The following is an 11373-nucleotide window of genomic DNA, read 5'->3' on the forward strand; positions in this document are numbered from 1 at the left end:
AATTTGCTACTTGATCTGCTGATAGGCATAGGAATATTATTTGCTTTGGAGGTGGCAAAATAATTTTTTTGAAATTTTTCAGGAAAGGGCTGTTAGTTAACTCTGTTTTTTCATAAAGGATATAGTCTGGCGGCCGTTTTTGTGTGTGTATTTCTGTTTCTTCTAATATATTCCTAGAGGCTCCTTTTTCTGCTAGATGTAAAATTTTTGTTCTCAATGTTTCTCACTGAATGGTTTTCTTCAGCAATGTGGGCTGCAAATGCAGATTGGTTCAAGTTTCCAAGTCTTAAAGCATCAATGTGTTCTTTGTATCCAATCTCAAAACTTCTGCCTGTCTGTCCAACGTAGAACTTTGGACATGTATTGCATCTGAGTTTGTATATTCCTGATTTATGGCAGAGACTCTTGGAGGTATTTACATCATGGATTCCTTTTTGTTGTAATTTATTGTTTGTGGAAAAGTTGATTGTGATATTTTTCTTTTTAAACAAGTTTGCTATTTGGTATGATAGTGGGTCTATCTATGGGAGGGTAGCATATTCAGATTTGGCTTCTGTGGCACACTGATTTGGCTTGAAGTGACTGCTGTAAAGTGGATCTGTGGTTTTTGTCTATATGTTGTTGTGGAGGTTTTGTATTATTATGGGTTTATATCCATTATTATGGACAACTGTTCTAAATATATTGATTTCATTTTGTTGGTCTATGTCACTCACTGGTACTTTTTTAATACGGTGTAGCATCGCTCTGAAATATGCCATTTTTTGTTGGTGGGGGTGGCAAGACGAGTTGTCAATACTGACATCTGTGGTGGTAATATAATTAAAACAGTTTCCTCTGCTGTGGAATGAGGTCGAAATCGCATGATGAGTGTTCGGGGGGGGGGGGGGGGGGAGGCTGGATCCAACTTATATCATGACCAAAGTCACGGTGAATGTTTCAAGTGCTGGTACCGAGTCGTCTTCGTATGCAGTCACAATCTGTCAGTTGGTTTTAGTAATGTTTGCCACGGGCTTTCGAATGTATTGGCTGAGATTAAGGTGCCACACGTTGGCACGATAGACCGTAGTTGTCATCACTTATGGAATGACCCTAGTATAATTTTTTTATTGTTCAATTGTCTTTTACGACTGAAGGCTTATTTTGAATAATGCAACTCTTCTCAGAAAGGAACATAGTACTTGACTTTCCTGTGCATTTTCTTACTACGGTCGAATCCCACTAATCGTTAAATACTTCGTGATGTTCCCTCGTTTCGCCAAGGCACTCCGCAACAAAGTTGCAGCATGGTTGCAACCGGTTTTCATTTCAGGTTCCTTAAATCAGGTGCACGTCATTTCCTCCTCTTCCATCCTTCTCCGTTTCTAGCCCGTGTTCAGAGTCGATAAAAGCACTGAGACACGACGAATCCTTCCTCCTCTTTTTTATGCCAGTCAGTCTGGGTGAGGTTATCTGTTAGGTAAACACACACAACAAAGCGATTACGTTTTAGAGGTTTCATCCGAGCTTGTAGCATATGTCATTCCTAGATATGGCCCTTGAAGGCATAGCGTTGCCGTATAGAAAGATTTTTCCGCGATGCGCGTCCTTCGGTAAAAATTAGATTATAGAAGAGGGGTCGGTATGTAAGGAATCAATTCCTGACGAAAAATGCCACTCTCAGGAGCCATTTTCGCGTACCTTTTAACATTAATTGCCTTTTGGGCACCCCTCATTTGATTATTTCTACAGCTCGAAAAAGTCGGCTGCAGTTCTCTTCCTGTGCCAACACAGTTCCGGCAGAACCAAAAGACATTTCACAGTGACAGCCCATGTCTGAACTTGATAACACTTGCGAAACGGTTGCGTATATTATGAACTTCACACTCCCTGGCTGCAGATGCAGTTTCACTATTGTCTCGTCTCTCCATAGTACTTTCATGCTATTAATGGATCTGGTCCCTTGTAGAAAGTTCTCCTTTAGTTTGCAGCGATTCACAAAGCTCCCTTTTTCGTGAGAAACCCGTTGTTGTCTAGCTGTCGCATCTTTGTACTGTGCGAAAGACGCAGAATGGGTAAATAATTACTGTTGCTTCGCTGCAGTGTCTTTATACAGGGTTATAATTAGTAAAACCGACAAGCTGTGGGAGGCTGCACGAAACACGAAAACAAATATATTTCTCTAGTAACTATATATATGACTGTAATATCTGTTCCCGAAAGAACAGTTACCGTGGATGACCATGCAGCTTTGCTAGAAATGAAATGATAATTAAATAGACACCCTAGCTGCAAGCAGGCGTTGATACACTTCATTGGGGACATGTTGAAAATGTGTGCCCCGACCGGGACTCGAACCCGGGATCTCCTGCTTACATGGCAGACGCTCTATCCATCTGAGCCACCGCGGGCACAGAGGATAGTGCGTCTGCAGGGACTTATCCCTTGCACGCTCCTCGTGAGATCCACATTCCCAACATGTCCACAACACTACATTCGTAGTGCGCCTAATAGATGTTTGCCCATCATACTGCCATTTAAGCAGGAGATCCCGGGTTCGAGTCCCGGTCGGGGCACACATTTTCAACATGTCCCCAATGAAGTGTATCAACGCCTGCTTGCAGCTAGGGTGTCTATTTAATTATCATTTCATTTCTAGCAAAGCTGCATGGTCATCCACGGTAACTGTTCTTTCGGGAACAGATATTACCGTCATATATATAGTTAAAAAAAATGGGTTCCCGGCCTTTGACATTCTTGTGCGAACGCACACGCTATGCCCGAACTCGTACGGGACTTGGTAGATGAATCTGCCACGAGTAATGAGTATGATGGGCAAACATCTATTAGGCGCACTACGAATGTAGTGTTGTGGACATGTTGGGAATGTGGATCTCACGGGGAGCGTGCAAGGGATAAGTCCCTGCAGACGCACTATCCTCTGTGCCCGTGGTGGCTCAGGTGGATAGAGCGTCTGCCATGTAAGCAGGAGATCCCGGGTTCGAGTCCCGGTCGGGGCACACATTTTCAACATGTCCCCAATGAAGTGTATCAACTCCTGCTTGCAGCTAGGGTGTCTGTTTAATTATCATTTCATTTCTAGCAAAGCTGCATGGTCATCCACGGTAACTGTTCTTTCGGGAACAGATATTACCGTCATATATATAGTTAAAAAAATATGGGTTCCCGGCCTTTGACCTTCTTGTGCGAACGCACACGCTATGCCCGAACTCGTACGGGACTTGGTAGATGAATCTGCCACGAGTAATGAGTATGATGGGCAAACATCTACACTCCTGGAAATGGAAAAAAGAACACATTGACACCGGTGTGTCAGACCCGCCATACTTGCTCCGGACACTGCGAGAGGGCTGTACAAGCAATGATCACACGCACGGCACAGCGGACACACCAGGAACCGCGGTGTTGGCCGTCGAATGGCGCTAGCTGCGCAGCATTTGTGCACCGCCGCCGTCAGTGTCAGCCAGTTTGCCGTGACATACGGAGCTCCATCGCAGTCTTTAACACTGGTAGCATGCCGCGACAGCGTGGACGTGAACCGTATGTGCAGTTGACGGACTTTGAGCGAGGGCGTATAGTGGGCATGCGGGAGGCCGGGTGGACGTACTGCCGAATTGGGGCGTATAGTGGGCATGCGGGAGGCCGGGTGGACGTACCGCCGAATTGCTCAACACGTGGGGCGTGAGGTCTCCACAGTACATCGATGTTGTTGCCAGTGGTCGGCGGAAGGTGCACGTGCCCGTCGACCTGGGACCGGACCGCAGCGACGCACGGATGCACGCCAAGACCGTAGGATCCTATGCAGTGCCGTAGGGGACCGCACCGCCACTTCCCAGCAAATTAGGGACACTGTTGCTCCTGGGGTATCGGCGAGGACCATTCGCAACCGTCTCCATGAAGCTGAGCTACGGTCCCGCACACCTTTAGGCCGTCTTCCGCTCACGCCCCAACATCGTGCAGCCCGCCTCCAGTGGTGTCGCGACAGGCGTAAATGGAGGGACGAATGGAGACGTGTCGTCTTCAGCGATGAGAGCCGCTTCTGCCTTGGTGCCAATGATGGTCGTATGCGTGTTTGGCGCCGTGCAGGTGAGCGCCACAATCAGGACTGCATACGACCGAGGCACACAGGGCCAACACCCGGCATCATGGTGTGGGGAGCGATCTCCTACACTGGCCGTACACCACTGGTGATCGTCGAGGGGACACTGAATAGTGCACGGTACATCCAAACCGTCATCGAACCCATCGTTCTACCATTCCTAGACCGGCAAGGGAGCTTGCTGTTGCAACAGGACAATGCACGTCCGCATGTATCCCGTGCCACCCAACGTGCTCTAGAAGGTGTAAGTCAACTACCCTGGCCAGCAAGATCTCCGGATCTGTCCCCCATTGAGCATGTTTGGGACTGGATGAAGCGTCGTCTCACGCGGTCTGCACGTCCAGCACGAACGCTTGTCCAACTGAGGCACCAGGTGGAAATGGCATGGCAAGCCGTTCCACAGGACTACATCCAGCATCTCTACGACCGTCTCCATGGGAGAATAGCAGCCTGCATTGCTGCGAAAGGTGGATATACACTGTACTAGTGCCGACATTGTGCATGCTCTGTTGCCTGTGTCTATGTGCCTGTGGTTCTGTCAGTGTGATCATGTGATGTATCTGACCCCAGGAATGTGTCAATAAAGTTTCCCCTTCCTGGGACAATGAATTCACGGTGTTCTTATTTCAATTTCCAGGAGTGTATTAGGCGCACTACGAATGTAGTGTTGTGGACATGTTGGGAATGTGGTCCTCACGGGGAGCGTGCAAGGGATAAGTCCCTGCAGACGCACTATCCTCTGTGCCCGCGGTGGCTCTGGTGGATAGAGCGTCTGCCATGTAAGCAGGAGATCACGGGTTCGAGTCCCGGTCGGGGTACACATTTTCAACATGTCCCCAATGAAGTGTAGCAACGCCTGCTTGCAGCTAGGGTGTCTATTTAATTATCATTTCATTTCTAGCAAAGCTGCATGGTCATCCACGGTAACTGTTCTTTCGGGAACAGATATTACCGTCATATATATAGTTAAAAAAATATGGGTTCCCGGCCTTTGACCTTCTTGTGCGAACGCACACGCTATGCCCGAACTCGTACGGGACTTGGTAGATGAATCTGCCACGAGTAATGAGTATGATGGGCAAACATCTATTAGGCGCACTACGAATGTAGTGTTGTGGACATGTTGGGAATGTGGATCTCACGGGGAGCGTGCAAGGGATAAGTCCCTGCAGACGCACTATCCTCTGTGCCCGCGGTGGCTCAGATGGATAGAGCGTCTGCCATGTAAGCAGGAGATCCCGGGTTCGAGTCCCGGTCGGGGCACACATTTTCAACATGTCCCCAATGAAGTGTATCAACTCCTGCTTGCAGCTAGGGTGTCTGTTTAATTATCATTTCATTTCTAGCAAAGCTGCATGGTCATCGACGGTAACTGTTCTTTCGGGAACAGATATTACCGTCATATATATAGTTAAAAAAATATGGGTTCCCGGCCTTTGACCTTCTTGTGCGAACGCACACGCTATGCCCGAACTCGTACGGGACTTGGTAGATGAATCTGCCACGAGTAATGAGTATGATGGGCAAACATCTATTAGGCGCACTACGAATGTAGTGTTGTGGACATGTTGGGAATGTGGTCCTCACGGGGAGCGTGCAAGGGATAAGTCCCTGCAGACGCACTATCCTCTGCGCCCGCGGTGGCTCTGGTGGATAGAGCGTCTGCCATGTAAGCAGGAGATCACGGGTTCGAGTCCCGGTCGGGGTACACATTTTCAACATGTCCCCAATGAAGTGTAGCAACGCCTGCTTGCAGCTAGGGTGTCTATTTAATTATCATTTCATTTCTAGCAAAGCTGCATGGTCATCCACGGTAACTGTTCTTTCGGGAACAGATATTACCGTCATATATATAGTTAAAAAAATATGGGTTCCCGGCCTTTGACCTTCTTGTGCGAACGCACACGCTATGCCCGAACTCGTACGGGACTTGGTAGATGAATCTGCCACGAGTAATGAGTATGATGGGCAAACATCTATTAGGCGCACTACGAATGTAGTGTTGTGGACATGTTGGGAATGTGGATCTCACGGGGAGCGTGCAAGGGATAAGTCCCTGCAGACGCACTATCCTCTGTGCCCGCGGTGGCTCAGATGGATAGAGCGTCTGCCATGTAAGCAGGAGATCCCGGGTTCGAGTCCCGGTCGGGGCACACATTTTCAACATGTCCCCAATGAAGTGTATCAACTCCTGCTTGCAGCTAGGGTGTCTGTTTAATTATCATTTCATTTCTAGCAAAGCTGCATGGTCATCGACGGTAACTGTTCTTTCGGGAACAGATATTACCGTCATATATATAGTTAAAAAAATATGGGTTCCCGGCCTTTGACCTTCTTGTGCGAACGCACACGCTATGCCCGAACTCGTACGGGACTTGGTAGATGAATCTGCCACGAGTAATGAGTATGATGGGCAAACATCTATTAGGCGCACTACGAATGTAGTGTTGTGGACATGTTGGGAATGTGGTCCTCACGGGGAGCGTGCAAGGGATAAGTCCCTGCAGACGCACTATCCTCTGTGCCCGCGGTGGCTCTGGTGGATAGAGCGTCTGCCATGTAAGCAGGAGATCACGGGTTCGAGTCCCGGTCGGGGTACACATTTTCAACATGTCCCCAATGAAGTGTAGCAACGCCTGCTTGCAGCTAGGGTGTCTATTTAATTATCATTTCATTTCTAGCAAAGCTGCATGGTCATCCACGGTAACTGTTCTTTCGGGAACAGATATTACCGTCATATATATAGTTAAAAAAATATGGGTTCCCGGCCTTTGACCTTCTTGTGCGAACGCACACGCTATGCCCGAACTCGTACGGGACTTGGTAGATGAATCTGCCACGAGTAATGAGTATGATGGGCAAACATCTACACTCCTGGAAATGGAAAAAAGAACACATTGACACCGGTGTGTCAGACCCACCATACTTGCTCCGGACACTGCGAGAGGGCTGTACAAGCAATGATCACACGCACGGCACAGCGGACACACCAGGAACCGCGGTGTTGGCCGTCGAATGGCGCTAGCTGCGCACCATTTGTGCACCGCCGCCGTCAGTGTCAGCCAATTTGCCGTGGCATACGGAGCTCCATCGCAGTCTTTAACACTGGTAGCATGCCGCGACAGCGTGGACGTGAACCGTATGTGCAGTTGACGGACTTTGAGCGAGGGCGTATAGTGGGCATGCGGGAGGCCGGGTGGACGTACCGCCGAATTGCTCAACACGTGGGGCGTGAGGTCTCTACAGTACATCGATGTTGTCGCCAGTGGTCGGCGGAAGGTGCACGTGCCCGTCGACCTGGGACCGGACCGCAGCGACGCACGGATGCACGCCAAGACCGTAGGATCCTATGCAGTGCCGTAGGGGACCGCACCGCCACTTCCCAGCAAATTAGGGACACTGTTGCTCCTGGGGTATCGGCGAGGACCATTCGCAACCGTCTCCATGAAGCTGGGCTACGGTCCCGCACACCTTTAGGCCGTCTTCCGCTCACGCCCCAACATCGTGCAGCCCGCCTCCAGTGGTGTCGCGACAGGCGTGAATGGAGGGACGAATGGAGACGTGTCGTCTTCAGCGATGAGAGTCGCTTCTGCCTTGGTGCCAATGATGGTCGTATGCGTGTTTGGCGCCGTGCAGGTGAGCGCCACAATCAGGACTGCATACGACCGAGGCACACAGGGCCAACACCCGGCATCATGGTGTGGGGAGCGATCTCCTACACTGGCCGTACACCACTGGTGATCGTCGAGGGGACACTGAATAGTGCACGGTACATCCAAACCGTCATCGAACCCATCGTTCTACCATTCCTAGAGCGGCAAGGGAGCTTGCTGTTCCAACAGGACAATGCACGTCCGCATGTATCCCGTGCCACCCAACGTGCTCTAGAAGGTGTAAGTCAACTACCCTGGCCAGCAAGATCTCCGGATCTGTCCCCCATTGAGCATGTTTGGGACTGGATGAAGCGTCGTCTCACGCGGTCTGCACGTCCAGCACGAACGCTGGTCCAACTGAGGCGCCAGGTGGAAATGGCATGGCAAGCCGTTCCACAGGACTACATCCAGCATCTCTACGACCGTCTCCATGGGAGAATAGCAGCCTGCATTGCTGCGAAAGGTGGATATACACTGTACTAGTGCCGACATTGTGCATGCTCTGTTGCCTGTGTCTATGTGCCTGTGGTTCTGTCAGTGTGATCATGTGATGTATCTGACCCCAGGAATGTGTCAATAAAGTTCCCCCTTCCTGGGACAATGAATTCACGGTGTTCTTATTTCAATTTCCAGGAGTGTATTAGGCGCACTACGAATGTAGTGTTGTGGACATGTTGGGAATGTGGTCCTCACGGGGAGCGTGCAAGGGATAAGTCCCTGCAGACGCACTATCCTCTGTGCCCGCGGTGGCTCTGGTGGATAGAGCGTCTGCCATGTAAGCAGGAGATCACGGGTTCGAGTCCCGGTCGGGGTACACATTTTCAACATGTCCCCAATGAAGTGTAGCAACGCCTGCTTGCAGCTAGGGTGTCTATTTAATTATCATTTCATTTCTAGCAAAGCTGCATGGTCATCCACGGTAACTGTTCTTTCGGGAACAGATATTACCGTCATATATATAGTTAAAAAAATATGGGTTCCCGGCCTTTGACCTTCTTGTGCGAACGCACACGCTATGCCCGAACTCGTACGGGACTTGGTAGATGAATCTGCCACGAGTAATGAGTATGATGGGCAAACATCTACACTCCTGGAAATGGAAAAAAGAACACATTGACACCGGTGTGTCAGACCCACCATACTTGCTCCGGACACTGCGAGAGGGCTGTACAAGCAATGATCACACGCACGGCACAGCGGACACACCAGGAACCGCGGTGTTGGCCGTCGAATGGCGCTAGCTGCGCAGCATTTGTGCACCGCCGCCGTCAGTGTCAGCCAGTTTGCCGTGGCATACGGAGCTCCATCGCAGTCTTTAACACTGGTAGCATGCCGCGACAGCGTGGACGTGAACCGTATGTGCAGTTGACGGACTTTGAGCGAGGGCGTATAGTGGGCATGCGGGAGGCCGGGTGGACGTACCGCCGAATTGCTCAACACGTGGGGCGTGAGGTCTCTACAGTACATCGATGTTGTCGCCAGTGGTCGGCGGAAGGTGCACGTGCCCGTCGACCTGGGACCGGACCGCAGCGACGCACGGATGCACGCCAAGACCGTAGGATCCTATGCAGTGCCGTAGGGGACCGCACCGCCACTTCCCAGCAAATTAGGGACACTGTTGCTCCTGGGGTATCGGCGAGGACCATTCGCAACCGTCTCCATGAAGCTGGGCTACGGTCCCGCACACCTTTAGGCCGTCTTCCGCTCACGCCCCAACATCGTGCAGCCCGCCTCCAGTGGTGTCGCGACAGGCGTGAATGGAGGGACGAATGGAGACGTGTCGTCTTCAGCGATGAGAGTCGCTTCTGCCTTGGTGCCAATGATGGTCGTATGCGTGTTTGGCGCCGTGCAGGTGAGCGCCACAATCAGGACTGCATACGACCGAGGCACACAGGGCCAACACCCGGCATCATGGTGTGGGGAGCGATCTCCTACACTGGCCGTACACCACTGGTGATCGTCGAGGGGACACTGAATAGTGCACGGTACATCCAAACCGTCATCGAACCCATCGTTCTACCATTCCTAGAGCGGCAAGGGAGCTTGCTGTTCCAACAGGACAATGCACGTCCGCATGTATCCCGTGCCACCCAACGTGCTCTAGAAGGTGTAAGTCAACTACCCTGGCCAGCAAGATCTCCGGATCTGTCCCCCATTGAGCATGTTTGGGACTGGATGAAGCGTCGTCTCACGCGGTCTGCACGTCCAGCACGAACGCTGGTCCAACTGAGGCGCCAGGTGGAAATGGCATGGCAAGCCGTTCCACAGGACTACATCCAGCATCTCTACGACCGTCTCCATGGGAGAATAGCAGCCTGCATTGCTGCGAAAGGTGGATATACACTGTACTAGTGCCGACATTGTGCATGCTCTGTTGCCTGTGTCTATGTGCCTGTGGTTCTGTCAGTGTGATCATGTGATGTATCTGACCCCAGGAATGTGTCAATAAAGTTTCCCCTTCCTGGGACAATGAATTCACGGTGTTCTTATTTCAATTTCCAGGAGTGTATTAGGCGCACTACGAATGTAGTGTTGTGGACATGTTGGGAATGTGGTCCTCACGGGGAGCGTGCAAGGGATAAGTCCCTGCAGACGCACTATCCTCTGTGCCCGCGGTGGCTCAGGTGGATAGAGCGTCTGCCATGTAAGCAGGAGATCACGGGTTCGAGTCCCGGTCGGGGTACACATTTTCAACATGTCCCCAATGAAGTGTAGCAACGCCTGCTTGCAGCTAGTGTGTCTATTTAATTATCATTTCATTTCTAGCAAAGCTGCATGGTCATCCATGGTAACTGTTCTTTCGGGAACAGATATTACCGTCATATATATAGTTAAAAAAGTATGGGTTCCCGGCCTTTGACCTTCTTGTGCGAACGCACACGCTATGCCCGAACTCGTACGGGACTTGGTAGATGAATCTGCCACGAGTAATGAGTTTGATGGGCAAACATCTATTAGGCGCACTACGAATGTAGTGTTGTGGACATGTTGGGAATGTGGACCTCACGGGGAGCGTGCAAGGGATAAGTCCCTGCAGACGCACTATCCTCTGTGCCCGCGGTGGCTCAGATGGATAGAGCGTCTGCCATGTAAGCAGGAGATCCCGGGTTCGAGTCCCGGTCGGGGCACACATTTTCAACATGTCCCCAATGAAGTGTATCAACGCCTGCTTGCAGCTAGGGTGTCTATTTAATTATCATTTTATTTCTCTAGTGTCATAATTCCCAGATTCCTTTTTTTGTAATCCGGGAGGGCGTATTCGCTGTTCAGTTGTAATAGCTGTTACGCATTCACACTTCGTTGTACGTCTTGAACCAGCACAGTAGTTATTAACGAGTGTAGTGATACCCCTGACGTGAATACAGTGATATGGTAGGTACCTACTACATAGCCAAGCACAAGGGGCGAGCAGCACAGCGTGTTTTCAACAACAACATCCCAATCGCCGACCCCGCACCGTTCGACGTTTACTGCTGTACATCGAAGTCTGCTTGAGACCGGGTCATTTAACAGATTACCTGGACAGGGAAGAAGTCGCTCAGTGCGAACTGAACATATTAACGAAGCACTCGTGCAGTATGCAGAGCAAAATCCTAGCATCAGCAATCGTGCAACTGCGCG

General features: G+C 50.5%; 5 non-coding genes across 5 annotated transcripts; 4 read left to right on the forward strand and 1 right to left on the reverse strand.

Annotated features, from left to right (window-relative positions):
- Positions 1 to 2316: 2316 nt before the first annotated feature.
- On the reverse strand, positions 2317 to 2391 carry Trnat-ugu (transfer RNA threonine (anticodon UGU)). Its single transcript has one exon. It is a non-coding gene; the product is annotated as a tRNA-Thr (tRNA).
- A 533-nt stretch (positions 2392 to 2924) lies between these two features.
- Trnat-ugu (transfer RNA threonine (anticodon UGU)) lies at positions 2925 to 2999 on the forward strand. The gene has a single exon. It is a non-coding gene; the product is annotated as a tRNA-Thr (tRNA).
- A 2288-nt stretch (positions 3000 to 5287) lies between these two features.
- On the forward strand, positions 5288 to 5362 carry Trnat-ugu (transfer RNA threonine (anticodon UGU)). The gene has a single exon. It is a non-coding gene; the product is annotated as a tRNA-Thr (tRNA).
- Positions 5363 to 6177: 815 nt separating this feature from the next.
- Trnat-ugu (transfer RNA threonine (anticodon UGU)) lies at positions 6178 to 6252 on the forward strand. Its single transcript has one exon. It is a non-coding gene; the product is annotated as a tRNA-Thr (tRNA).
- A 4553-nt stretch (positions 6253 to 10805) lies between these two features.
- Trnat-ugu (transfer RNA threonine (anticodon UGU)) lies at positions 10806 to 10880 on the forward strand. Its single transcript has one exon. It is a non-coding gene; the product is annotated as a tRNA-Thr (tRNA).
- The last annotated feature ends 493 nt before the right edge of the window (positions 10881 to 11373 follow it).

Source organism: Schistocerca nitens, chromosome 8, assembly GCF_023898315.1.
Source record: "Schistocerca nitens isolate TAMUIC-IGC-003100 chromosome 8, iqSchNite1.1, whole genome shotgun sequence".
Taxonomy (NCBI): Eukaryota; Metazoa; Arthropoda; class Insecta; order Orthoptera; family Acrididae; genus Schistocerca; species Schistocerca nitens.